The sequence below is a fragment of the Cygnus olor genome, chromosome 1, assembly GCF_009769625.2.
Source record: "Cygnus olor isolate bCygOlo1 chromosome 1, bCygOlo1.pri.v2, whole genome shotgun sequence".
Classification (NCBI taxonomy): domain Eukaryota; kingdom Metazoa; phylum Chordata; class Aves; order Anseriformes; family Anatidae; genus Cygnus; species Cygnus olor.
This window is the reverse complement of record NC_049169.1, coordinates 160,272,254-160,297,193: the sequence shown is the minus strand read 5'-3', so window position 1 is coordinate 160,297,193 and position 24,940 is coordinate 160,272,254.

The window sequence follows — 24,940 nt, the reverse complement described above, 5'->3', positions numbered from 1 at the left end:
AGCATCCCTGACCCTGGCCCCAGGGAGGCAGCAGACTTCCCTATGGGTGGGGTCAGGCCGACAAATAGGGCCCTCTGTCCCCCTGAGAAGGGAGTCGCCTACAACAATTACCCTTCTGTCTTTCTTGGTGGAGGCAGTCTTGAGGCGTGGAGTTGACCTCCTTGCCCTAGGTATCCTCCTGGGTAGACTTTCTACCTCATCTTCACCCACCAGTCTCTCAAGCTCTAGGGCCTCAAACCTGTTGCGTAAGGGCACCTGGGAAGGTGGGGGCAGTAGGGGGGGGCGTCGCCTGCGAGGTCGAGCAGGGAGCTGTCTCCATTCCTCCTCAACTCCTAGGTCCCCTCCCTCTGCCCGACAGCGATAGGGCAGGGGGTCCACCCCCATTTGGGGTGTCTCATCCCGGTACCTCTCCTTCAGGCCCTGCAGGGAGCTGCTCCACCAGTCTATCTCCCGCTCACACTCCCTGATAGCCCTCAACCTCTCCACCTCCTCCCTGAGCTCTGACACCAGGCAGACCAGGTCATCCACCTGCTCGCACCTCACACACAGAGTCCCTCTGCCTCCCTCAGATGGCAGCAACAGGCTCAGACACTCCCTGCATCCAGAGACCTGAACTGCCGCATTTTTGAGCAGGCAGTCAGTCTGGGTGGTTACAGACTTTCTAGAGAGGGCAGTCTGCGTGGCGTAGACCATTGCAGCTCAGCTAGCGGTCAACAGCCGTTAGAGGAGTTATTCCTATGGGCGTGGGGGGGAACGTTCTGCCCTCTCTGCCCTCCCTGCGCGAACTGCCATGCAAACTGCCGCGCCCTGCCCTTCTGACGCACCACGCCCTGTTTGCCTGCCCCGGTCGCTCGCGCTCCCTAGGGGCTGCTTTTGAACGGCCGGGGAGGGGGCGCTGCTGGCTCCGCCTCCGCCTCGTCAGCTCGCGAGGGCTGCCACGTCCTGGCGGCTCCCTCGAGTAGCCTTGATGCTGGAAAAAAAGCCTTGCCTGTCCCGATCCCCCGCTCCGCTGCAGAACGCATCTGCCCCGGAGCCGATCGCCTCGGCAAGTATATATATACACACATATATATATATATGTATGTATGTATGTACGTATATATGTATATATAGCATAGCAGATTAGTTCTAGAGTTTTAGACTTTTCTGCTGTCTGGTCTCTGGTGTGTTACAAGCACCAGTTTCTTGTAATTTGGGCGTATGGTTGTCTGCATATGTATAATTGGTGATCAGCCAGTATGAAGTTTTAGATGGAACTGATTATGTGTACTGGTATTATTTTACTTCTCTCTCTTTTTTTTTTTCTTTCAGTTTGGCTGACTTAAACATAACTGAAAGAAAAGTTGAGATCTTTATCCAGATTTAATTCTGTGATAAAGAATACTTGAGACTAAATTGTTTATTTCTATAGTCAGTATAAACAGTGTTAATCAGTATTCTAAGTCGTGGTAGACACATGGTTTCATTTTCAATGTGATTAATTAATCAGAAAGAAATATGTACTTAAATATAAATACTGGGTGCCTGACTTAAGAATTTTTTAAAATTAAATATAAATATATAACACATTAGTAGGGTTTCCAAACCAGTATGATCCTTTTAAGCAGAGTTTTAAACATCTATCATTTAAATGTATTAATTCATGTGCTATGGGGAACTAAGCAACTACGTACCTGTCAACATTATTTATATAGTACAGAAGAAGAAATATAAACTTTTCATGAGAATAATTCTGTTTCAATTTTACCTGATCAGTTTTATTGTGTCCCCCCCCCAAATAAAAAAAAAAGAAAATAAAAAAAAACAAAGAAAGAAATGCAAAAAGATGGTACGAGATTCTTTGGAGAATACTTATTTCAGAATTAAATAAAAACTAAAAAATCTCTGTTTTAAAGATCACCTTTGCATCTGTGCATATCTACTTGAACTTGAATGTCTCTATAATAATATGTATTTTCAAATCAAGTTATAATTCTCCTCTAAAAACAAACAAAGAAACAAACAAACAAGCAAAAAACCATTTTATTCAGAGTCTGTCAGATCCTGCATTGGATTATGGTAAATGAGCATGCATGAGTTTAAGCCATGTTTATTGTGTACAGTTATACTCAGTTCAAGAAATTGAACCAGTATGTAATTAAGTGATTGAAATGCACTAGTAATGGCTTTAAGCAGCAAAGATTTAATAAACAACAACAAACTTTTATGTTAAATACAATCCCAACAAATTTATTCTATTCGCTTCTTCTGCATTCACAACTTAGCCTATCTAATGAAGACAAAAAAAATCTTGAAAACTTATCTAACATTATTTAAATAAATTGTTTTCTTTGGTGTTTCTTATAGGTAATAGATGGTAAGATAAGGTAATAGAGGTAAGGTAATAGTTGTCTTTCAGACTGGCACTTAATAGCATATTTCTGGAGGCTAAGAATTCAACACATACAGTGTTATTCACTATGTACTTTAATTCATGTATTTTATTATAACTATTAAACTATAAACAGAAAAGATGAGGAAGAAGGATTACATACTATCCTTAGCTCTTGAGTTTGCAGACTGAAAGAGACAGGTTGTGATAAACACGATCTGTGTGGAAGCTCTGCATGATGTTGAACATAATGTGTAATGTTGAAACTCAAGAATTCTAGGTTCCTGATGGACTGCCGTCTGTGACTTAAAATTTGGGAATTTGGGGTACTGACTGGCTTCCGAATTATCCATTACATGCAGGTCCCAGGACAAATCACTATGAACCACAGACATCTACAAGTCTTTTTAATATCTTGGTTAGAGAGGGGAGAAAAAAAAATCAAGATACAGTGCAGGAGCAAGTAATCAATATTGATTATTTATTTATTTATTTGCAGGAACTATTTTTCCCAGATAATTCTTGTATGTCCTTCCTATTTTCATCCACTCGTGTTGGGATTATATGGCAAGGGTGTGGTGGTGGTGGGGCTGCTAGCGTGGCTTCTGTGAGAAGAGTCCAGAAGCTGCCCTATGTTCATAGAACCATAGAATGGTTTGGGTTGGAAGGGACCTTAAAAATCATCCAGTTCCAACCCCCCTGCAATGAGTAGGGACACCTTCCACTAGATCAGGTTGCACAAAGCCCCATCCAATCTGGCCTTGAACACTTCCAGGGATGGGATATCCACAGCTTCTCTGGGCAACCTGTTCCAGTTCCTCACCACCCTCATTGTGAAGAAATGTTAGATGTTAGATAACAACCTGTTCCAGCTGGGAGCACCACTGGTCAAAGCTGCGCCAATGAGAGACATTGGTGGTGCCTCTGTCAGAGTATATTTAAGAAAAGGAAAAAAATGCTGCTCAACAGCCACTGGGAGAGGAGTGAGAAAATGGAAAGAGAAACAACCTGCAGACACCAAGGTCAGCAAAGAGGGAGGTACTGTAGGCTCCAGAATGGAAGTTCCCCTGTGGCCTGTGGAGAGGCCCAGGGTGGAGCAGGCTGTCCCCCTGCAGCACATGGTGCACCTTGGTGGAGCAGATCTCCACACTGCAGCCCATGGAGAAGCTCACACCAGAGCAAGTAGATAAGAGCCCCTGCAGGAGCAGACTCCTGAGCAGAACTGCAGCTCATGGAGAGGAGCCCACGGTGGAGCAGGTCAGGTGGGAGCTGCAGTCCATGTGGTACCCATGCTGGAGCAGTCTGTTCCTAAAGGGCTGCACCCCATGGTATGGATCCGTATTGGAGCAGTTCTTGAAGAACTGACATCTGTGGCAATCCCTTGTTGGATCAGTTCAGGAAGGACTGCATCCCGTGGGAGTGACTCCACGCTGGAGCAGGGGAAGAGAGTAAAGATGAAGGAGTGGCAGAGATGAAGTATTATGGACTGATCGTAACCCCCACTCCCCATTCGCCTGTGCTTCTCGGGGGAGATGGTAGAAGAGAGTGGATAAGGGGAAGGTGGTTTTAATTTGCTTTTAGTTCTCACTGTTCTAGTCTGTTATCAATAAACAATAAATCTTCATTATGCTGAGTATGTTTTGCCCATGATGATGCCTGGCGAATGATGTCCCTGTCCTTATCTCAACCCTTGAGCTTTTTTCATCATATTTTCTCCCTCTGTTCTTTTGAGGAGCAGGATAGAGTGGTGTGGTGGTGCTGGGCTACCTTACAGTGTGAAACCACCACACCACTCTACCATCTATGTTCCCTGATTCCTGCTGAGTAATCACAATTCAACATAGCCTGCTGCCACAGAACTCCCCATTTCACTTTATACAGTTTGTACTACTTCAGATCATCAGAAAATTGAGGTATTGGCTTACAGTGACATTAATTTTTTATATCATTCAATCCTTCTGCACATGCACTTCTCTGAGGTGCTTAAATTAGGATTCAGTTCTGGTTTTTCTGTCTAAATTTCTTGAACTGCACAATTTCACTTTAGTGTCACTAAAAACACATTTGCCTTCCGGACATGCCGGTGTCTCTGCACTAACTTTAAAAGGCACTTGATTGAGTCTATCCCTGTTCAGATGTCTTAGTTAAATGCCTGAAGTTCAGTGGAATGAATCTGGGTATAAATAAGTAATTTGAAACCAGGCTTCCTCTGTGGAAACAAACTTGTTATGCTAAAGAATAATCAAAAACAAGTTAGTGTTATGCTCAAAATATTGTTTATGAGCAAAGAGGAAGCAAAAATCATGTATGTGTAACAGTAAAGCTAAAATGTTATTGTTGCCATAATGGAAATCTTAACAGTCTAATTCAATAGTCATCATTAGTTTTGACTTAATTAGTACAGAAAAAAGAAAGAAAAAAAAAGTTAGTACACATCTATATGGAAAAAAAATCAAAATAATATTCAAAATAATTAGAAATGAAAAGCACACAGCTTCTATGCCTTATCTTGGAGTTATGTTCAGCGTTCCACTACTCCTCTGGGTCTTAAAGTCATTAGCTTTGGACTCCTTGAGAGAATAGAGTTAAGCAATGTTAGAGCATAGTTGTCTCCACCAGCAGCCCCAGCTCAGGACAACTCCTTCACAGCCACTGGAGGTCTGCCTGGTGCCTGGGGTCTCTACCCATGCTGAGGGACCTGCCTGCCGTAGTGCTAACGTCAGCAGCACTCACACACCTCACCACTAGGCCTCACACACCACACCAGCACAGACAGCCCAGCCCCCTCCTGCCCTCGAGCTGGCACAGACAGCAGCTCCCTGGTGCAGACACAAACACACACCTCCAGGCCCATCAGCACACACATACTCACGGGTGCCCCGAGCACCAGCAGGGCCCCTCTGCCCAACCAGCACCCCTGTCCTCATCCCAGCTCCTCTCACCCGCCCCATGGGTCCCCTTCCTGCTGGCTGCTCCATTGAATGCACACACACAACCCATGCACACCCAGTTTGGGGCAGACACAGATGCTGCCCCCAGCAGCCAGCACCAAGGTGTGGCCTGCAGCCCTGCTCCAGCCACTAGCCCAGTCCTACACTCACCCTGCTCAACCCTATCCCTGAGCAGCTGATTTGGCAACACACACCGCTCCTGCCCTGGGGGCTGGAGGCTGACAGTACCCCTCCCATTCCAGTAGCTGATGCTGAGACCCCCACTGGCTTCAGTAGCTGGCAGCACAGGGCAGGGGCATCCCCACCCTGGTCTTACTCTAGCAGCTGGCACTCAGCCCACTCACACAGATTCCCCCAGTGGCTGTCACTCTGGGCTCAAAGTCCTCCTTAGATCCAGAGAACTGTGGCCCCTCTCCAGATACTGACACTAGGATCCTCACACTCTCCAGTAGCTGATACCGTCTTTCCACATACACTTACAGATAAAACTGTAACTTGCTAGCTTCTGGAGTCCTTTGCCGGGAGGAATATAGTAATAGTTTTTGCTTTCTGCACCAGTATCCAAATGGGGTCATTTTTATTTGTTTGTTAATGTACCTCTACATTTTTCTTTACTCATTGTTCTGCAGCAACATCCAAGTTATATATGGTGCCATATACATAGGTTAGATATTATTTTTTGTTCTCTTTGTTAACCTTAAAAGTAGTTTTGTCCAGCTCCAAGTCTGTAATTTTTTTTAAGTGACCATGGGTGTTTATAGCTGTGTCTCCTAGTGGTAACCTATGCCCCATCTCCTACCAACTCATGCCTGAGCTCCTGTACACCCTCTGTTCCCACTTCTCAGACTATCTGCTACCATATCAGACCTATATTTCTCTACACTATGTCACTGTGCTAGAGTTGTAAATATCTCATTCTGTGCAAAAGAACTGCCTAATACTACTATCTGTATAAAGCTGTGGTTATAAGTACACAAAGACGTACACAAGTAGAGAAAATTAGCCACTGCTGCCTGGTCAACTAGAGAAATGACTGTCTGTAACAGTTAAAATAAAGCTAAGAGGCAGGTAAGGAAAGTTCAGACAGAGCAGGCCTGACAAGCCTCAACCCCCAGGACTTGCAAATGCAATACAGATCTTATGGTGTTTCACTAGCAGTGGCAATACTGTATTATTGGGCTATACAATCACATTAGGACTATGTATGAAAAGGGACTTAGGTCCATACTCAGAAAGGAGCCAGGAGCTGCAGGTTGTTTTTTTTTTTTTTTTTTGTTGTTGTTGTTTTTTTTTTCCCTGAAAGAACAACCTCCTAATACCTTTTGCCACTCCAGAGAAATGTCAAACCTCAAATAGACATGTGGGCTTTCATCACACTGCCTGAGAAGAGTTAAGTTCCATAAATTGGCATTGGAAACAACCAATTTGTTAGTAGGGAGCTGTCTGCACCTGCAGGGAAAAACTGAAGATGATCCATGCGTGGACTCATGTAACTCTTTCAGTGTCAATAAAGTATCTTCATTATATCTTCAGATATCTTATATCTACTTATAAAGTATCTTCAAATTCAACCAGTGCTGTGAGGCACTTCAACTATTTCCTCTCCTTAGCAAACAAAACAACAGCTACATGCCAGCTCTATAGTTGTGTGCCACCAATAACTATGCTTCTCGTAACACACAAAAAAAAAAGAATTACAAAAATAACGATGCACTCCTCACACCCCTCATCCTGACCTTTTGTTCAGCTTGTAATGAAGTTCACTCTGATCTGTTTGAGCACAGGAAAGACCTAAAGCCGTGTGTCCCATTTCCCCTGAGTTACAGTGTAAGAGGTTGGCAGGAACAACAGCTTTTTAAAGACTGATTAATTAAAAATATGAAGATGATCTTAGGTTCGGTCACTATGGTGTGATGGCTGACTAATTTGCCAAATCTAATATAATTTAGTAAGAAATATTTGTGGATCAAGCCCTCAAAATGGATCTGGAAACATTTTTACAGTGAATAAGAGAATAAATAAATATAGACCTTTGCAAAAACTCCTTGCAAATGTTAGTGGGATTAGTGGATGGGAAACCTTATTTTGTCTTCTGAATTTGTGTGCTTGTTTTTGTTGTTGTTGTTTTTCTCTGTGACTTCTGGCAACTTTTTCCAGTTTTAATCTTTGTTATTAAAAGGAAAGGTAATCTTTTTTGAAACTGACTCTGTAGATTTTGAATGTTACCTTTTTTCTTTTTATTTATTTATTTTTTTTTATTTTTTTTCCTATTTATTTCATTTCTTTATCTTATATTGTTCCTAAAATTGATGGACAACAGAACTAGAGTCTCTAGGTCTTCAAAAGACAATCACTCATGGAAGAAAATGACAGCCATTTTGTGGTCACAAAACCACTGTAATTTTTTATTTCAAATTAAATGTGAAATAAATATATATTTGTATATCAATAAAAGCTTATGTTTCATATACTTACTTGCATCAATCACACATTCTTTATGTTTGGATTATTATTTCAAGAAAACTATACATTGTGTTCAATTTATTTATTTATTTTTCCTTTGGAAGAAGTGGAGTTGGAGACCTGATTTCTATTTGCATGTTATAAAATGATGAAAAATTATAGATTATATAATACTTTCATTATGGCTGAAAGACACAGACTATTTTTACACTATATGTCAAAGTCTCTTTGATTTATAGTCCATGCAAATAGCAAAGTTTTGCATAGAGTTCAGTATTGTCCCCAGAGTGTGAAGGATCTCGCCTGCTACACATAAGTGCTGTCACCATGTATTTTAAAACTCCCACCAAAAGGCATTCATTTATCTTGGGAGGGAGGCACAGCAAATATTATGCTCCTTGTTGGATTAATATTCATCTAAAAATTGCAGCAGGCCTTGATGTCCCACAAAAATTAAATATAATGTAAGCACTACACAGTGCACACAGTGCAGAATGCATATTTCAGTTATATGGCATGTCACTCTCACATTTTGCTTTTTTTTTTTTTTTTTTCTTCCATGTGGACATAGGTTCTTTGATATCACTTCTAACTTTGCTTTTGCTCAGATTCCTGTCCTGAAGTGCATTCAGTAGAATAATACTTACCACTAGGTTTAATTCTTCTCTTGGCAAAAGGATCAAAAGTCTGTGCAACTTTTTTTCTCTCTGACTAGTATTTATGAATATTTTAAACACAGTGAAGAAGTCATTTGACTTCAGTTAGCAGACATCAATGAAACATTTAAAATAAATCCAGGTGATAATGCTGTTAAATATATTTCTCATTTAAAAATACACTTTATGAGAAAAGATGTCACTTTGGCTTTTTTCCAAGTGTGTGGCTTGCAGATTAGATGAGGAATTCTTAAGTGCAAAGGGCAAGTTAATTGCTACTGGGAATAGTTTTGAACCACATTTAGAATCATTTAATATTTAATGAAGGGCTGGCTGATATTTAAAACAGGTGATTTTATTCTTTGCATTTCAATTAAAAACATGTGTTCCTACTTTATTTTTAAAACTTCAAAAATCCAGAGTCTGTTGCATGTAAATGTAGGCATGTACCTCCATCTCTAAATTTGATTTGACAGTTCTGAATTGTTTTTATTACTTGGTACAAATTTTAAGCAGGCGTGGTTCATTTATAATTGGCAGAAATTATGCTCCCATTCCAATACTATCTCCCTCTCCCTCTTTTTCTTTTTTTTTTTTTTTCCCAGCAGAATTAGCAGGTCTGAGAAGCACAGAGTATACATCCATGAGGCTGTACATGGAGCATATGTTATATATTATTATGCAATATCCACTTTCCAATGCAGTGCTCTGTTTCTGAGAAATTAAAATTATTTCACCTCTTCCTTTCCAAGGCAAAATCACAGAAGAAGAATTATTGTCCTACTGATAAATTACTTAACATCAGTATTATGGATGTAATTATCCTGGAAATTTCTGCTAAGAGGTTTGCAAGCAATGGTATACAAAGCATGTGAGAGTGGTCCATGGAGAGCTGTTTAAGTCCATCACATTGCCTTTATTCCTTATTTACACCCGATAAATCACAATGGACATTATAAAATGCTTCTCTTTATTACAAGAAAATAAATTCTTTCAGTGTGCCATGTTTTGTTTTATCACTAATAGGAGGAAATCTGCTTGTTAAGATACAGCAAACATTATGAACTCCATTTTAGGAGAAATATGCAGCTGGAAATTCCTGGGTGCAGTGGAGACTCATATGCTTTAAGATCTTATATATTGAAAGAAGGAAACATATAAATACCAAAATAATAAAAAAGAATTTCTGTTAATTTTTATATACTCTGTAACATTCTCTGTTATTTTCTAAATTTAATGTATGGTAAAAGTGTGCTAAATCAGAATAAAAATGAAAGAGAAATTGAAAAATAGCTGAATAAATATCAAAAGATCATAAAGAGCACAAGCATAAAATGATAATTTTCAATTACAGTACTTGACAGGATGTAGACCAAGGATGAGTATTGCTCTGTTTATGTGCCAACAGTAAATCCCTCTAGCTGAAGGGGAATTTTCATCATATACTACAGCTCAGTTCTGACTTCCTGTTACCTGTAGACAGAATTGCATACGAAGGAGGTAGAACAGTTCTGGCTATCTTAGACAAAAGATTTTGCTGACTTCCTTTCAGTTAGGCCTCTGGCTGTAAAATGTCTCTGATGGAATCAAGTTAAAAAGGAAAAATGCATCTATTGTTGTTGTTATATTTAAAATAATTTCCATAGCAAATGGCATCCACAACAAACAAAATGGATTAAAAGACAACAAGAGTAAATGTATCATATAAGTGATTGTTTACCTTTTATCATTTTAAAATGGTAAATATGCAAGTGGATTAATTACCAAAAAAAAATAAATCTAATAACAAAGTAAGTTAAAACTCCTTATTTTTCCTTTCAGTTTTTGTCAGTTTTTCTTTAACTATAATGCACTTTCTTCTCTGTTGAGAAAACAATACTTTCTTTAAGGAAAATAAAGAAATCTCATTATGCCACAGGGAAGGTTCATATTCATTCTCAGAACACAGTTCTTTCTTTTTGTTCAGCAATATTTCCTCTTTATTTGGCATAGTACACCACAGATTTAGTGCTGTCAAGGCCAGAAGCACAATTATATCAGCATCTTAGGAAAAGCAGAAGCAGTATTTCTTTGACGTGTTTACCTGTTAGGAATATATTCTTTACGCCATGCACTGTAAATATTCAGATTCATTTTGCAGTTAATAACCATGGCACAGCTTCCTTATTTTCAGAATACATTCTGAAGAAGTGTTGAAAGAGGGAAAAGAGAGATGTATTGCAAAAATATCAGCTGAAAAGGGGCTTGCTATTCATTTGTACTGTTAGTTACATACTGCCATCTAAGTAGCTTCTTAGGCACTCAATTGGGGCATGGTTGGCAGCCCAGACTGCCTCCAATCTTAACCTCTTTATTTAGTTCATCTGCACTGGCAAGCACCAGGTCCAGTAACACTTGGTTTGTCTAATACCCAGGCCAGGAAGTTTTCCTCAACATACTCCAGGAATCTCCTGGATCGCTTACAGCCTGCTGCATAACTTTCCCAGCAGGCATCTCGGTGGTTGAAATTCCCCGTCAGGATTCATTGTAGTGATTCACATTTTAATTATTTTGTTTTCAAATTTAAAATTTTGAGTGCTGGTAAAGAAAAACATTTTTTCAGCTCTGTGAAGTCTTTCATGTCATGATATCATAGGGTATATATATAAATGATTTTAAATATATACATATAATTTACAGGTCATTTGGAATTCATTATTTTTGCAACAAATAAAATAATTGGCATGCTAGTGGTTAGTACCTTGATTCGATTACTAAAAATATATGAATTAATAGCAGCTTTCCATATGGTACCCTTGATCACAATCTTGTAATTCTGCATAATCTATTGTATGAAAGAAAAACACTTCAGTTCTGTATTTGCTGATCAGATTTTCAGTCATTTAAAGTAACATTTGAAAAACTAACCCTATCTCCGTTATGAGCCATAGCTCTGTTACAATGACTAGACTCACACTGCATGAAGGGTCTTGAAGTTTTTGCTAAAATAAAAAATTAACTTAAGTTATATCAGGTTCCATCACTGATTAACACACAATAAATATTAGCAGGGTGTAGGGCTGGTGGGTTGTTCTTTCAGTTGCACAGCATGCTGATTTTACTCCTCTCTGTGGAGCTTTAAAGTAATTAAACATGAGATTTATGAATAGGAGAATAAGCAGTAATAGTTAGTGGCTGATTGGATGAATGAATGTGAAAGAATAATTTCCAGAAATATAAACATAGCACAGACTCTAAAGTGTTATGGATATGTATGAGAATCTAATAAGAAGCAATATTTAAAGAAAATAGAAACATTAGCTTATATCGGTGTACACATAATTTCTAGTATCTGCCTAAGTATTGAAAGCTTTAACTGAAGAAAATTACTTAAAAGATTCTGGTAACTACTTCAAAATACAGCACAAAGATATTAAGTGTTTTAAATGTAATATTGAAAGTCTCATTATAAAGGTGTGGTGAAAAATGTTTCATTCCTCTTGCCACCTTGTTTGTCTTAGGGAATCAAACTTTTCAATTATCATGAGGACAAATCATGAATGAATTAAAAAGAAATAAATTACTTTTCTGAAGTAAATACATTTTTAAAGGATTAATAAACATGCAAAGGGCATAATAGTGATTCCTTGGTCATAATGAATTGCTAGTAAAGGTTAAACAATTCCTGATGAATAGAGTTTTTGGTCTTCATCTTTGAGATTTTTACCCTTTTTGCCTTATGTTTATATTTATATTATTTTCTTTGCTTACATTTATTAGTATGACTGTTTGACCGTTGTATATTATAATTGCCATTTTGAAGAAAATTCTCTCTACATATATACACCATACAAATAGAATATGCTGATATGTATATTTTAGTTATACATACTCAAATAATAAGCATTGTATACACAGACATAAATATAAATGTATAATATAAATACATATATGTATGTGTTATGTTTACATCTATGTTTCACTCAGAGGGTGGTGAGACACTGGAACAGGTTGCCCAGAGAGGCTGTGGATGTCACATCCCTAGAGGTGTTCAAGACCAGGTTGGATGAGGCCCTGAGCAACCCGATCTAGTGGGTGGCATCCCTGCCTATGGCAGGGGGGGTGGAACTAGATGATCTTTGGTGTCCCTTCCAACCCAAGCCATTCTATGATTCTGTGATCTAGAAGGAACTTGTACTATCAGATGTTGCTCTGCCAGTGTGGTTTTGTTTGCGTGTTTGTTTAAAACATAGGTTCACTTTCACTGGTGTATTGCACATTCATATACATTTTTGCATTGAGAATTTTTATTTGTTATTTGATTGTCAGAATGATGCTTATTTACAATTTGAAAAATGAAAAAGAAACCTGATCAAGTTCTGTGTGATACACCAACACAGACATGGTAATTTTTGATGAAATAGATGATACACATTCATGAAATACTTTGCAGTATTATTACATTGACAGCAGCCTCAAGTTGGGACTTGAGAGAGAAAATGGGTGTGGAATTAATTGCCTAAACATAGTCATCCGGTTCTATTTGATCACTTGACATGCCCTAAGGGATTCAAGATATCCACATGTGGTTGGCAGACATGAAATAGGGGCCACAGGACACCCAAGTCATTATGGAGCATTGACAGAAGGCCTGGCAGGAAATCATGAGAGTATTTCAGATGACCCTGGATATACCTTTGATCAAGTGAATCAGTGTGTGGCTGTGGGTCACCAGTAATGCCTGCACTAATGCAGGCAGGCAATACACTGGTCTGAGTTAGCTCGTATTTTTATATTTGAAGTCACAAATATACTCTACAGATTTGAGTATAATTTACCTGTAGACTGCAGATGTCTATGCTCTCTACAATGCCACATAGGCAGTGATTCATATATAGAAATGAAGGTAGGCATGTGTTTCTAATCTAAGTGTCCAAGGCCTTCCGCATTTTTTTCACACACTGTACCTTCTACAGTTTGAGTATAGTTATGACATTAAAATGTGTGTCTTGCTACAGTGTGATACACACAATGAGGGTGCCATATGGTGCATGGTGCCCTGAACCATTTAAATCAGATTGTCTACTAATCTTTTTGATTAAAAACAAACAAAAACAACAACAAAAGAACTAAAAATACGTAACAAACTGTAAGCATTCATGATGGAACATATGCGCATTCTGGTCATGTACCAACACAAAGACACATTGACACTGAATTCATATTCATTCATCAATGTTATTTTTATGCTGATCTAGTGCATGATCCAAAAGAGAAATGTAGAGTAGGATAAAGTAAAATGCAAACAAAAATGCAATAAGCATGGGGCTACTTTCCAAGAATATTTATTATTGATATATATTAAAACATTGACGAAACTGCCTGTCTCATCTCCCTCTTAGATTACTTAAATCATCTTCTTAGACCTCTTGAATAAATATATAGTGTAGGAGGAGACAGAAATAGTAATACAGATATGTGCATAAGTAATTTTATTTTTCTTTTGCATTCCTAAATGTAGTAAACCTCTTTTTTCAGGCTTACAGTTCTTAATTTCTGAAAAACAAAAACAAACAAACAAACAAACAAAAAACATCTTGACCTTGTTCTGAGTCTTATTTAGACTGATGTACTGAGAAATCCCTAATAAAATATTCCCCCCACCCCCCATGACTATGGGGTGATATTTCTTTTTCGTTCTCTAAATTTTACCTAAAAATCTCAGACAATTGTTCTTTAGTCAAAGAATGGTATTAATATGCATACTATCCTTTGGGCATTTGTATCTTCATCCACAGAGACTCTCTTTTACCTTCAGAGCATGTAAATATTTTTCTTTCCAGAAAACAAAACAAAACACAACAACACAACAACAAAAAACTCATGATCAAAAACTCCAAACTCCTTTAAAAAATCGATTATAAAATAAAATCTTCCTAAAGCATAAATTCACCTTGTGACCAAACTTTGTTTTGGTAAAGCCAGTGTTTACTAATCATTGTAGGATTTCCAGATATTAATGAATAAAATAATTGCTCTGCATTATGTGCAGGTTATGCCATAATTTCATAATGAAAAAATAATTATTGTTATTGAGGTTTTCAGTTAGAGATAACATAATACATAGGAGTTCAGAAAGGAAGGGGGGCAGGGAAGATTTCCTTCAGACTCAAACCAACACTGACAGAAATACCTTAAAGAAAGTAAAATATTTTTACTTTTCACCTTAATATCTGTCAATATTCACAAATGTAGAAATATACAAACAATTAAATTAAATGCAATCTTTTCACTGTAGTATTTGCAGAGGTTTTCTAAAAGCTGAGGGATCTTACTACATTTTTTCAGAATGACTTCCCCTTCACTCAGTCAGATTTTTCTTCTGAAAAGTGAATACATTGTTTGTAAATAATGTTGTAGCAAACAGATGAAGTCTGCTCAGAATAATGAATTCTGTATTTTCAGAAAATTCATGGAATTGAGAAGAATACCCATCACAAATTTACAGTTAAAATTAAATTATCTTTGCAAACAAGCTATAGGAAACTATAGGATTGCAGGATTAATTTTACTAAATTGCATACATTTCTAAATTTAATATTTAACTGGGAGCTAGACAATCTAGCCTTCATTTCTAAAATATTAAAAATCTCTGTGATGATGTAGAATAATTAATGTCTTTGAAAGTTTATAGGCTGTAAGACGCTTTAGTTTGTTTAAGAGATTTTAGAATTCCTTCCTGACTTTTTTTCCTTAATTTTGAATGATTTTCTAGTTTTAGTCTGTTTAATTGGTATACAGTATAATGTGTTAAGCATTTTTATTATCATTAGTGTTTTGGAGTATAATGTATCTTCATGAGTTGAAGGTCTTTATCTACTAAGAATTTTAAATAACCATGTGTAGACTTTAACTTGAAGTAGAATATGGATCACTTTAGAGAGCATGGTGTGTTTCTGAGGGCAGCAAATGTATTTTGCTTAAATGATTATATGAAAGGAAAATAATTTAGTAAAGCCCCTCAATGTGCATTAAGTTTGTATTTCAGGGGAAAACAAACAAACAAACAAAAAACGTTTCCCTGTGAACATTGTAGTATGCCTTTTCCATGCCACCTTTTCCCTACCCCACAGTATACATCCTAATGCCTAATGCATTTGCACATAAATACATAGAAACATATTTTGCAGAAGGTAGTTTTTGATTTTTGTGTTAAATGCTTGGAGATTCTTAATCCAGAGTTTTTCTGGTGCATTAATTCAAGCTTAGCTGTTACGGTCATCCTCCAAGCACAATCTAGTACTTCTTATCTCTTCCAGTTAGAAGCAAGTAACAATTAGCTGTCAGGATTTTACTTCTTTGGGAGGAGAAAGTAACTGGTGTTTCTTGGTAAGCTGCTCTTGGAGTGAATCAGGACCTCTCTAAAGGACCTCTCTCTTCCCCTTGACATTGTTGTGGAAGCAGGAACAGAGTGACTTGTTAATGGGCAGTGGAAATCATAGGCTAGGCTGGACTAGACTAAATTAACTCAGTGGGAAGGGACCTTCAAAGCTTATCAAGTGCAACTTCAAGGGTAACCAAAACTTGAAGCATATTATTAAGAGCATTATCCTCTTGAACATAAATGCCTCTTGAATAGGTATGGTGCATGAACCACCTCTCTAGAAAGCCTGTTCCAATGTTTGACTACCCTCACATTAAAGAAATTTTTCTTCAGACCTAGTCTGAACCTAGCTCAGCTTTGCACCATTCCCATGCATCCTGTCATTTCCAGGGGTCCGGGGCAACTCCCTCTCGATTTCCCCTCCTCAGGAAGCTGTATAGAGAAATCAGATCACCCCTTAGCCTCCTGTTCTCACACAAGTCTGAGATAATAATTACAGAAAGGGTGATCAAAAGTCACTTTCCTCAGATTTACTCAGATTGAATCTGACATCAACAATCTATCAGCTTTTAATGCATAAAGAACATTTACATGGCATATCAGCATAGGCTTGCTCTGTATTTTGTGGTGGGCAGGTGAGAGACCTTTTCCCAAAACATCTATAGGAGAGTGTGACACATCTTTTGTGATTCAAGCATTTTCTGTAACGCTACACCAGAAATTGGCTTTATATATAGTAACCAGAATATTGTTAGTGAATTATTTTTGTGGTGTACAAAACAGTTTCTCATGTGGATGCCTCCATACCCTCACATGTATAACTCTTTTGCCTTTGTCCAGTGTCAAGCTTCTTCACTTTCACTTCTCCATAGTTCTTCTAAATCCTCCTTTTCAAAGCTTGTCTCTTTCTCTTCCCTTCTCTTTGCCACCATTTTCTGTCTAAAGATGACATTTTATTTATTTAATTATTTTTCTCTTACAACACAATAAGCAGAATCCCAAAGTGATTTTTTTTTTTCACTCTCTACAGCCATAAGTATTTTCTTACGCAAAAAACAAAACTGCAAAAAACAAAACTGCATTTTACTTCAAAGGAAGGAAACTTTCTCTTTCTTGGGATATTTCATTGGTGGATAGGGGAAGCAAAACTGATGTCATCTACCTGGATTTGCACAAATCATTTGACACTGTCCTGCACAACATCCTTGTCTCTAAATTGAAGATATATAGATTTGATGGATGGACCACTCAGTGGATAAGGAATTGGCTGGATGGTCGCACTCAAAGAGCTGCGATCAACGGCTCAATGTCCAAATGGAGACCAGTGATGAGTGGTATTCCTCAGGGGTTGGTATTGGGAAGAGCACTGTTTAACATCTTTGTCAGTGACAGGGGGACAGTGGGATCAAGTTTTCCAGTGCAATCAGGAAGTTTTCCAATGACAACAAGCTGTGTGGTGCAGTCAACATGCAGGAAGGAAGGGATGCCATCCAGAGGGACCTGGACAGGCTTGAGAGGCTGGCCTGTGTTAACCTCATGAAGTTCAACCAGGCCAAGTTCAAGATCCTGCACCTGGGTCAGGGCAATCCCAGACACAAATACAGGCTGAGTGGAGAATGGACTGAGAGCAGCCCTGAAGAGAATGACTTGGAGGTTATGTAGATGAGAAGCTCAACATGAGCTGGCAATGTGTACTTGCAGCCTAGTAAGCCAACCGTATTCTGGGCTGCATCAAAAAGCATGACCAGCAGGGCAAGGGAGGTGATTCTCCCTGTCTACTCCGCTTGCATGAGAGCCCACCTAGAGTACTGCATTCATCTCTGGAGCCCACAGCATAAGAAGGACATGGACCTATTAGAACGAGTCCAGAGGAGGGCTATGAGGACAATCAAAGGGAACACCTCTCCTATGAAGACAGAATGATGGAGTTGGTGTTCATTCTGGAGAAGAGAGTGGCCTTCCAGTGCCTAAAGGAGGCCTACAAGAAAGCTGGAGAGGGACTTTTATCAGGAAATGTAGTGATAGGACAAGGAGTATTGGCTTAAAAAAAATAATAATAATAAAAAAAAGATTTAGATTAGATAAAAGGAAGAAATTATTTACTCAGAGGGTGGTGAGGCACTGGAACAGGAGAAGTAGGCCAGGCTGGATGGGGCTTTGAGCCACCTGGTCTAGTGGAAGTTGTCCCTGCCCTTCCACTGGGGCAGTGGAGTTGGAAAGTTGGAATTAGATGATCTTTAAGGTCCCTTCCAACCCAAACCATTCTATGATTCTATGATATCTGCTTTTCTGTGAACTGTGGAAAGGAATGTGAAACATTAGAGGCATTGTTAAACAGCATAGATGGAGCAAGCAATGAAAGGTAAAGGTCAGGGGTGTGGGGATACATGAAGGTTTGAGATGGCTATGCTAATATTTAAGAGTCAGTGTCAGCAATCCTGTTTATTATTTTATTTCCAAAAAAAAATTAAGCGGTCTTATAATTCTTTCTCACATTTTCAGATTCTCTGAGACTGGAGAGAGAGAAGCTCCAGGTTCCCCTGAGATTTGCTGGTACCCCAAGGAAAAAAATTAAGCTGATATTAGCCATGGGTCTTGGCACAGTGCATCGGGTGGCAAGGTGTTGGCAGCATGGGGACTGTAGAGGTGGCCTCTTTGAGAAGAGGCAGGGGCTGCCTTGTGCCTGACACAACCAGACTTCAGTGAACCTACCACAGGACATGGCTGAGACCATCAGCCTACCTGTTGGCTCCTCTGGGAAAATATAGTTAAGAAATGGCAAAACATGCCAGACGGACGGGAAGACAGAACAAATTGAGTGAAAAACAGCAGTGTGGAGAAAAAAAAAAAAAAAAAAAAAGAAGAAAGAAAAGGAGGAGGTGCAGGTACTGGAACAGATGTCTATTGTAGCCTGTGGAGGTGCCATGCTGGAGGAGATGGATATTTTCTGAAGGAACTGAAGGCTGTGGCAGATCTGCCCCATGCTGGATCAGATTTTCCTGACAGAAACTGTCCTGCAGAGGACACACACTGGAGCAAGGGAAGATTGTGAGCAGTAAGGAGGTGCAGAGAGAAATTGCTGTGTATTAACCATAACTCTCAATTCTAACCCGCTTTATTCTTTTCTTTTTTCTTTTCTTTTCTTTTCTTTTCTTTTCTTTTCTTTTCTTTTCTTCTTTTCTTTTCTTTTCTTTTCTTTTCTTTTTTCTTTTCTTTTCTTTTTCTTTTCTTTTTTCTTTTCTTTTCTTCTCTTTTCGTTTCTTTTCTTCTTTTCTTTTCTCTTTTCTTTTCCTTTTCTTTTCCTTTCTTTTCCTTTTCTTTTCCTTTCTTTCCTTTCCTTTCCTTTTTTCCTTTCCTTCCTTTCCTTTCCTTTCCTTTCCTTTCCTTCCTTTCCTTTCCTTTCCTTTCTGCTCCTATCCTTTCCGCTCCATTCCTTTCCGCTCCTTTCCCGTCGTTTCCTTTCCTTTCTTTTCCTTTCCTTTCCTTCTCTTCTCTCTTTCTCTCTCTCTTCTCTTCTCTTCTCTCTTCTCTTCTCTTCTTCTCTTCTCTTCTCTTCTCTTTCTTCTCTTCTCTTCTCTTCTCTCTCTCTTCTCTTCTCTTCTCTTCTCTTCTCTTCTCTTTTCTCTTCTCTTTCTCTTCTCTTCTCTTCTCTTCTCTTCTCTTCTCTTCTCTTCTCTTCTCTTCTCTTCTCTTCTCTTCTCTTCTCTTCTCTTCTCTTCACTACCCAAATCTATTTTAATTGACAATAAATTAATTTTTCCCAAGTGAAGTCTGTTTTGCCTGTGATGGTAACTGGTGAGTGATTTCCCTGTCTTTTTCTTGACCCTTGAGCTTTTTCATCCTATTTTCTCCCCCATCCTGCTCAGGAGGGGTAGTGAGTGAGCATTTGGCTGTTTACCAACACTCACCCACCACAGCGTAGGGCACTGGACATCACGTGGAAAGTCTCAAGACAATTTCTTTCAGCGAGGTGAGCTGTCCTCCTCTTCCTCCTTCCCAAGAGGTGGAGATAGAGATTTCAGCTTTTTATGAATGACTGTTGCCGTAGCATAGGTACAAACAAGGAAGGGCAACCACTAGCTGGTTTCATGGCTTCATGTTCATGTTCATGTTCAATGGCTTCATGTTGTGCCAGGGGAGGTTTAGGTTGGATATTAAGAAAAAAGAAGAACAAAATACTGAAATGGTTGTGGGGCATTGGAACAGGACGCCCAGGGAAGTAGTTGAGTAATCATCCCTGGAGGTATTCAAATGTGTAGGTGCTTAGGGACATGGTTTAGTGGTAGACTTGGAAGTTCAAGTTTAATGGCTGGACTTGATGATCTTGGAGGTCTTTTACAACCTAAATGATTCTATGATTGTATAATTCTCTCTTTTTTTTTTTTTTTTTCCTCTCTTTTTTTTTTTCCCCTCAAAATTCAGTCTACTTTGCTATGCACTATTGGGTTCACTAGACTATTGACTAAATGTGGTTTGCAGAGCTGAGATCAATAATTCCTACATGAAAACTAATTGTCATTTGTAGGGAATACTAATTTAGATTTCTGAGAGAAAATAATACCCCCCCCCCAAAAAAAAAAATAGAGGAAACCATAAAACACTGAAAACGACCTTTTAAAAATGCATGATTGAAATAAAATTTTGTGTCATTTAAAAATCATTAACATTGTAAGGACATGCAAGCATTATAACATAGTGTTATGAGATTAGATGAGGTGATCACACATGACAGCAAAGCAACGAGTCAGGAAACTATTTTTATTCATGTCTGCCCTGAAAATTTGCCAGACTAGGTCTATGAACATTGTAGGAGGAACTTCACCACTCTGAATTTGTACAGTTTACTTTAAACTACTAAGTGCAAATCCATTTAGATTGTATTGAATTTGTTCAGTTTATACTACTAAATGCAAATCCGTTTAGACTGTATTGATATTTGTCTAATTGGGCAGCAAGGATTGGGCCACAAATTGTTACTATGCAACATCATTATACTTTCCCATTTCATAGTGAGGTTTGACAAAAATGACTTATTTGGATCCAAGAAGATCCATGACAAAAGAGCTAAGATAATGTCCAATAGCTTATTATAGGCTAAGTTTTGGACAGAAATCAGCATCTTTGAGAAATGCTGCACTTCAAATACAATGAATACAATAGCCTTTTTGTAAAAGGTTGATGGCCTCACAATAGTACTTTTTGTTTAACAGTCCTATGCTCAGTTTTGTGTTCCCACAGAGATGAGGGAGGGAGGTTTGTGTCTGGGTCACACATTTTAGAATCTTACAAACAAAATTAATGTCAGCTTCATGAAACTCAAAGAGTTCTGTGTTCTGTCTCATTAAATGTTTATCACAGTATTCTTTTTTTTTTTTTTTCATGAAATTGACTTAGGAAATATTTCTTGATTACCCTTATTCTCACAGTGGGAACAGAGATTATATCTGACATGAAATGAAAGAAACCATTTGTTTGTGGTTACTGACAAAAAGTTATCTATTAGATTTGCATTGCTAGCATACTCGTTTGGCTCCTATTGTATACAAGGGATTTTTTTTTTCTTTTTTTTTTTTTTTTCTTTTTTCTGTGTGAAACCAGAGTTTTCAGGGCATGCATTAGTTTACACGGTAAAACAAAAATAGTTGACCATAACTTGTATGGATTGCTAAGTGTAATACATAATTAACAATTTTCATATTTACATAATTCCTTGTAAAGGAAATTTAGTTAATTTAGTTGTCTAGCACAGCATAGGCTGGTGGCTTCCTGGGGCCAGGGCCAGGAGCGGTGACAGCTCCCCAGGCGCTTGGGCAGGGCAGGGCCTGTTCCAACAACACGGCTTGGAGCAGGGCAGTTGAGGGGGCAAAGAGGGCAGCCCCAGCCTGGGCACTGGACATCTCCCTGTGGAAAGGGACAGGCAGAGGCTGGGATGGGACATGAATTCAGAAGGGCCTGTGACAGCAGGACAGGACTGTGGGGAGCTGGAGACTGGTCCTGCTGCATGTTCCTGAGGCAGGGGCTGACAGCACAAGGTGAATGAAATGGGGTCCTGGGCCATGGGAAATGTTGGGGGAGCCCTGGAGTGCTGGACAGGGCCAGTGAGGCAAAGAAGTGTCTTAAGGGCTCTGACATTATGCTTTTTTGTTCTTTCCTTTTATTCTGAATTCAGAAATGAAAGTTGCATTTGCCTTGAACTAGTGTTTTTTAACTTTTTATTTTAACTTTACTGAAATCATAATTGCTAAGGAAAATAAAGAACTTGGCTTCCTCCTCCAGCTGCTGTGGACCAGGATTGCTTCTGTCTGGCCGCTGGCACCCAGCCCAGTGCCCAGGGAACAAGGGTCTCCGCCCAGGCTGGGGGATGCAGCTGCCACTTCCCTTTTTGCATGTTCAGCCAGTAGCAAAGCTGAGCATGTATCCCAGAGACACACAGATGGACACAGACAGTGAAAAGACGCCAGCATGACCATTTATAGAGGCTGCCCCAGTCAATGTCTGCCTTCAACAACACGCATGAAACATAGACACAGACAGATGAGACCCCTTTCCTCCTCTCTGGCTGGTAGAGATAGAAGTTCCCTACTGGAGGCACATGCAATCACACCACCCGCTAGGTTCACAAGCATACATACACACGTGTGGATCCTTTGAGTACCCAGCATGCCCCCTCTGTCCGTTCAGCACCCTTGCCTGCACCTGGGCTCCTTGCCTGGATTCTTCAAATACAGGTGCAGCCTCTCTGTCCAGAATCCTTGCCTGGATCCCAGGCCCCTTACCCGCTTCACGGGTCACCTACTTGCTGCCTAGTCTGGCTAGAAGTTTCCTGCAAGCACACAAGTACTCACTCGCCAACCCCTCGTGTACACCACATGTACAAGTTTTCCTGGCTGTACCAGCATGGACTGCCCACCCACCTCATACCCTAGTCTGGATCTGAGGCCCTGCCACTTTCTGGCTAGTTCAGCTTCAAGGTTGCTATAGGATACACATGGACACCCCATGCACACAAGGCTGGGAAAACCACATTCCCCCTCCCCCAGCCCCCCAACCCCCACCGTGACAGCAGCCAGCACCAGGCACATGGGCTGCAACCTACACGTGCTGTTCCAGTGGCCAGTGCAGATCCCTGCATTTGCCTCACTCATGCTGGGCCCCCCTCTTCCCAATATCTGGTTTGGCAACACACATAGCACCTGCCCCAGTGGCTGGGAGTAGAAGACCTCCACTCCATCCAATAGCTGATGCTGGGACCCTATTCTCTCCAGTTGCTGGCACCACAGGCTGGGGATGTCTAAATGACAAAATCTTTCTGGATTTCAGCAAAACTTTTGATACTGTTTGTCACAGTATCATTCTAGAGAAAATGTCCAGCATATAGCTAGACAAATATGTAATGCAATGAGTAAACAACTGGCTGATGGATCAGGCTCAGAGGATTATAGTACATGGAGCTACGTTAGGCTGGCAGCCAGTCACTAGTGAGGTTCCTTGTTGCTCCATTTTAGGGCTAATTCTTTTTAATGTTTTCATAAATGACTTGGATGCAGGAGTCTGTTAGGGGGACCTGCATGTGCAAGTGGAATTAGTGCCAGCTACTGGAGTTAGACGTTCATCCTTCCTGTAAAGTGTTATCTGTAGCTTGTTAGCCTGCCAGTTAGTGTGACTGGGATGTTTTGTATTTTGTGTTCATCTCCATTTGTCTTGCCAGGTCTGTGTGTCATTCTCACTTTTTAGGAATCATCAATTGGATAATCCTGCTGGAACAACCTTCCTATGTTCTGTGTCTCTCCTTATTTATTAGTACAGCTGAATTTGGCCATTGTCTTTCGGTTTTATCAAATTATCAGGATTTCTGTATGTAAATGTGTGTTCTTCCCACCTCATTTTTTTCCTGTGAACCCCTTTGTCAGATTGTTTTCTCCAAGGAATAAGCCATCTCAAACTCTTCACATCCTTAAAAAAGTGATATGAACAGGGCCTCAACTACAGCCTTTACTGTGTAAGGAAATATGGCATCAGTGCTTATAACCCTCAGCCATCCCAGTGATCTGGACCTAGATAAATTTTTCATTACATCTTTCATTTTTGCAAATAAATCAAAATATTTTATTATTCGAAAAGGATCACTCTCAAGCTGTCTCCAACACAAAAACCACCTTTGCTTTTCTCTTTTTTGTAACTAAGATACTGACAGAGCATTTTACCTGTCTATTGAATACAGCTTTTTCTTTTACTTATGTTTTTAACACATAGAACTTTTGATAAGCCTAGCTGTTGTCATATCATTTCCTCATCTGAACTCCTTGCTTCTCACAACTTTCATCTCACTGATGTCAATCTTGTAAAAGATGTCACATTTCAAAGCCACCATATTTAGAGGGTTCAAATCAGAAAGGAAGATTAAAACACTTTTTAAAGTAACATGGAGGAGTTTAAATCTCACCAGAGGAAATGGTAAATCTTCTTCATTTATTTATAGCAAGAAAACATCCTTTTATATATATAGAGAGAGAGTGGAAAATATAATAGAAATATTTCACAACAATAAATATTAAATGAGAATCTGCAAAATTATTTTTATATTGTCAAGAAACTTGATTATGATTTCTTATCTCAGCAGGTAGGCTACTGTACTAGATTTATATGACAAGGTTTTAGCAGCAGGGGGGCTGCAGAGGTTGCCTCTGTGAGAACAGGCCAGGGACTGCTCCCATGTTGGATGGAGCCAATTCCAGCTGACTTCAATGGAACTGTTGCAGCACAGAGCTGAGCACATCAGCCAAGCCAGTGGTGGTGCATCAGTGATAATACACTTAAGCATGAGCAAAAACCTCTGCCCAGCAGTTCTGTGAGAGAAGAATGGGGGGAAAAAATGTGAGAGAAACAATTCTGTAGACACAAAGGTCAGAGAAGAAGTGCTCCAGGTGCTGGAGCAGAGATTCTCCAGAGCAGTTGAATATGCCATGCAGGAAGCTGCAGCTCATGGAGAGACCATGCAGGAGCAGGCTCCTGGCAGAACTGTGGCTTGTCCACGGGAGCCCACACTGCAGTGGGTTTTCTGGCAGTAATTGAGTCCCATGAGGGACCCATGCTGGATCAGTCTGTTCCTGAATGGTTGCACCCCATGGTATGAAAT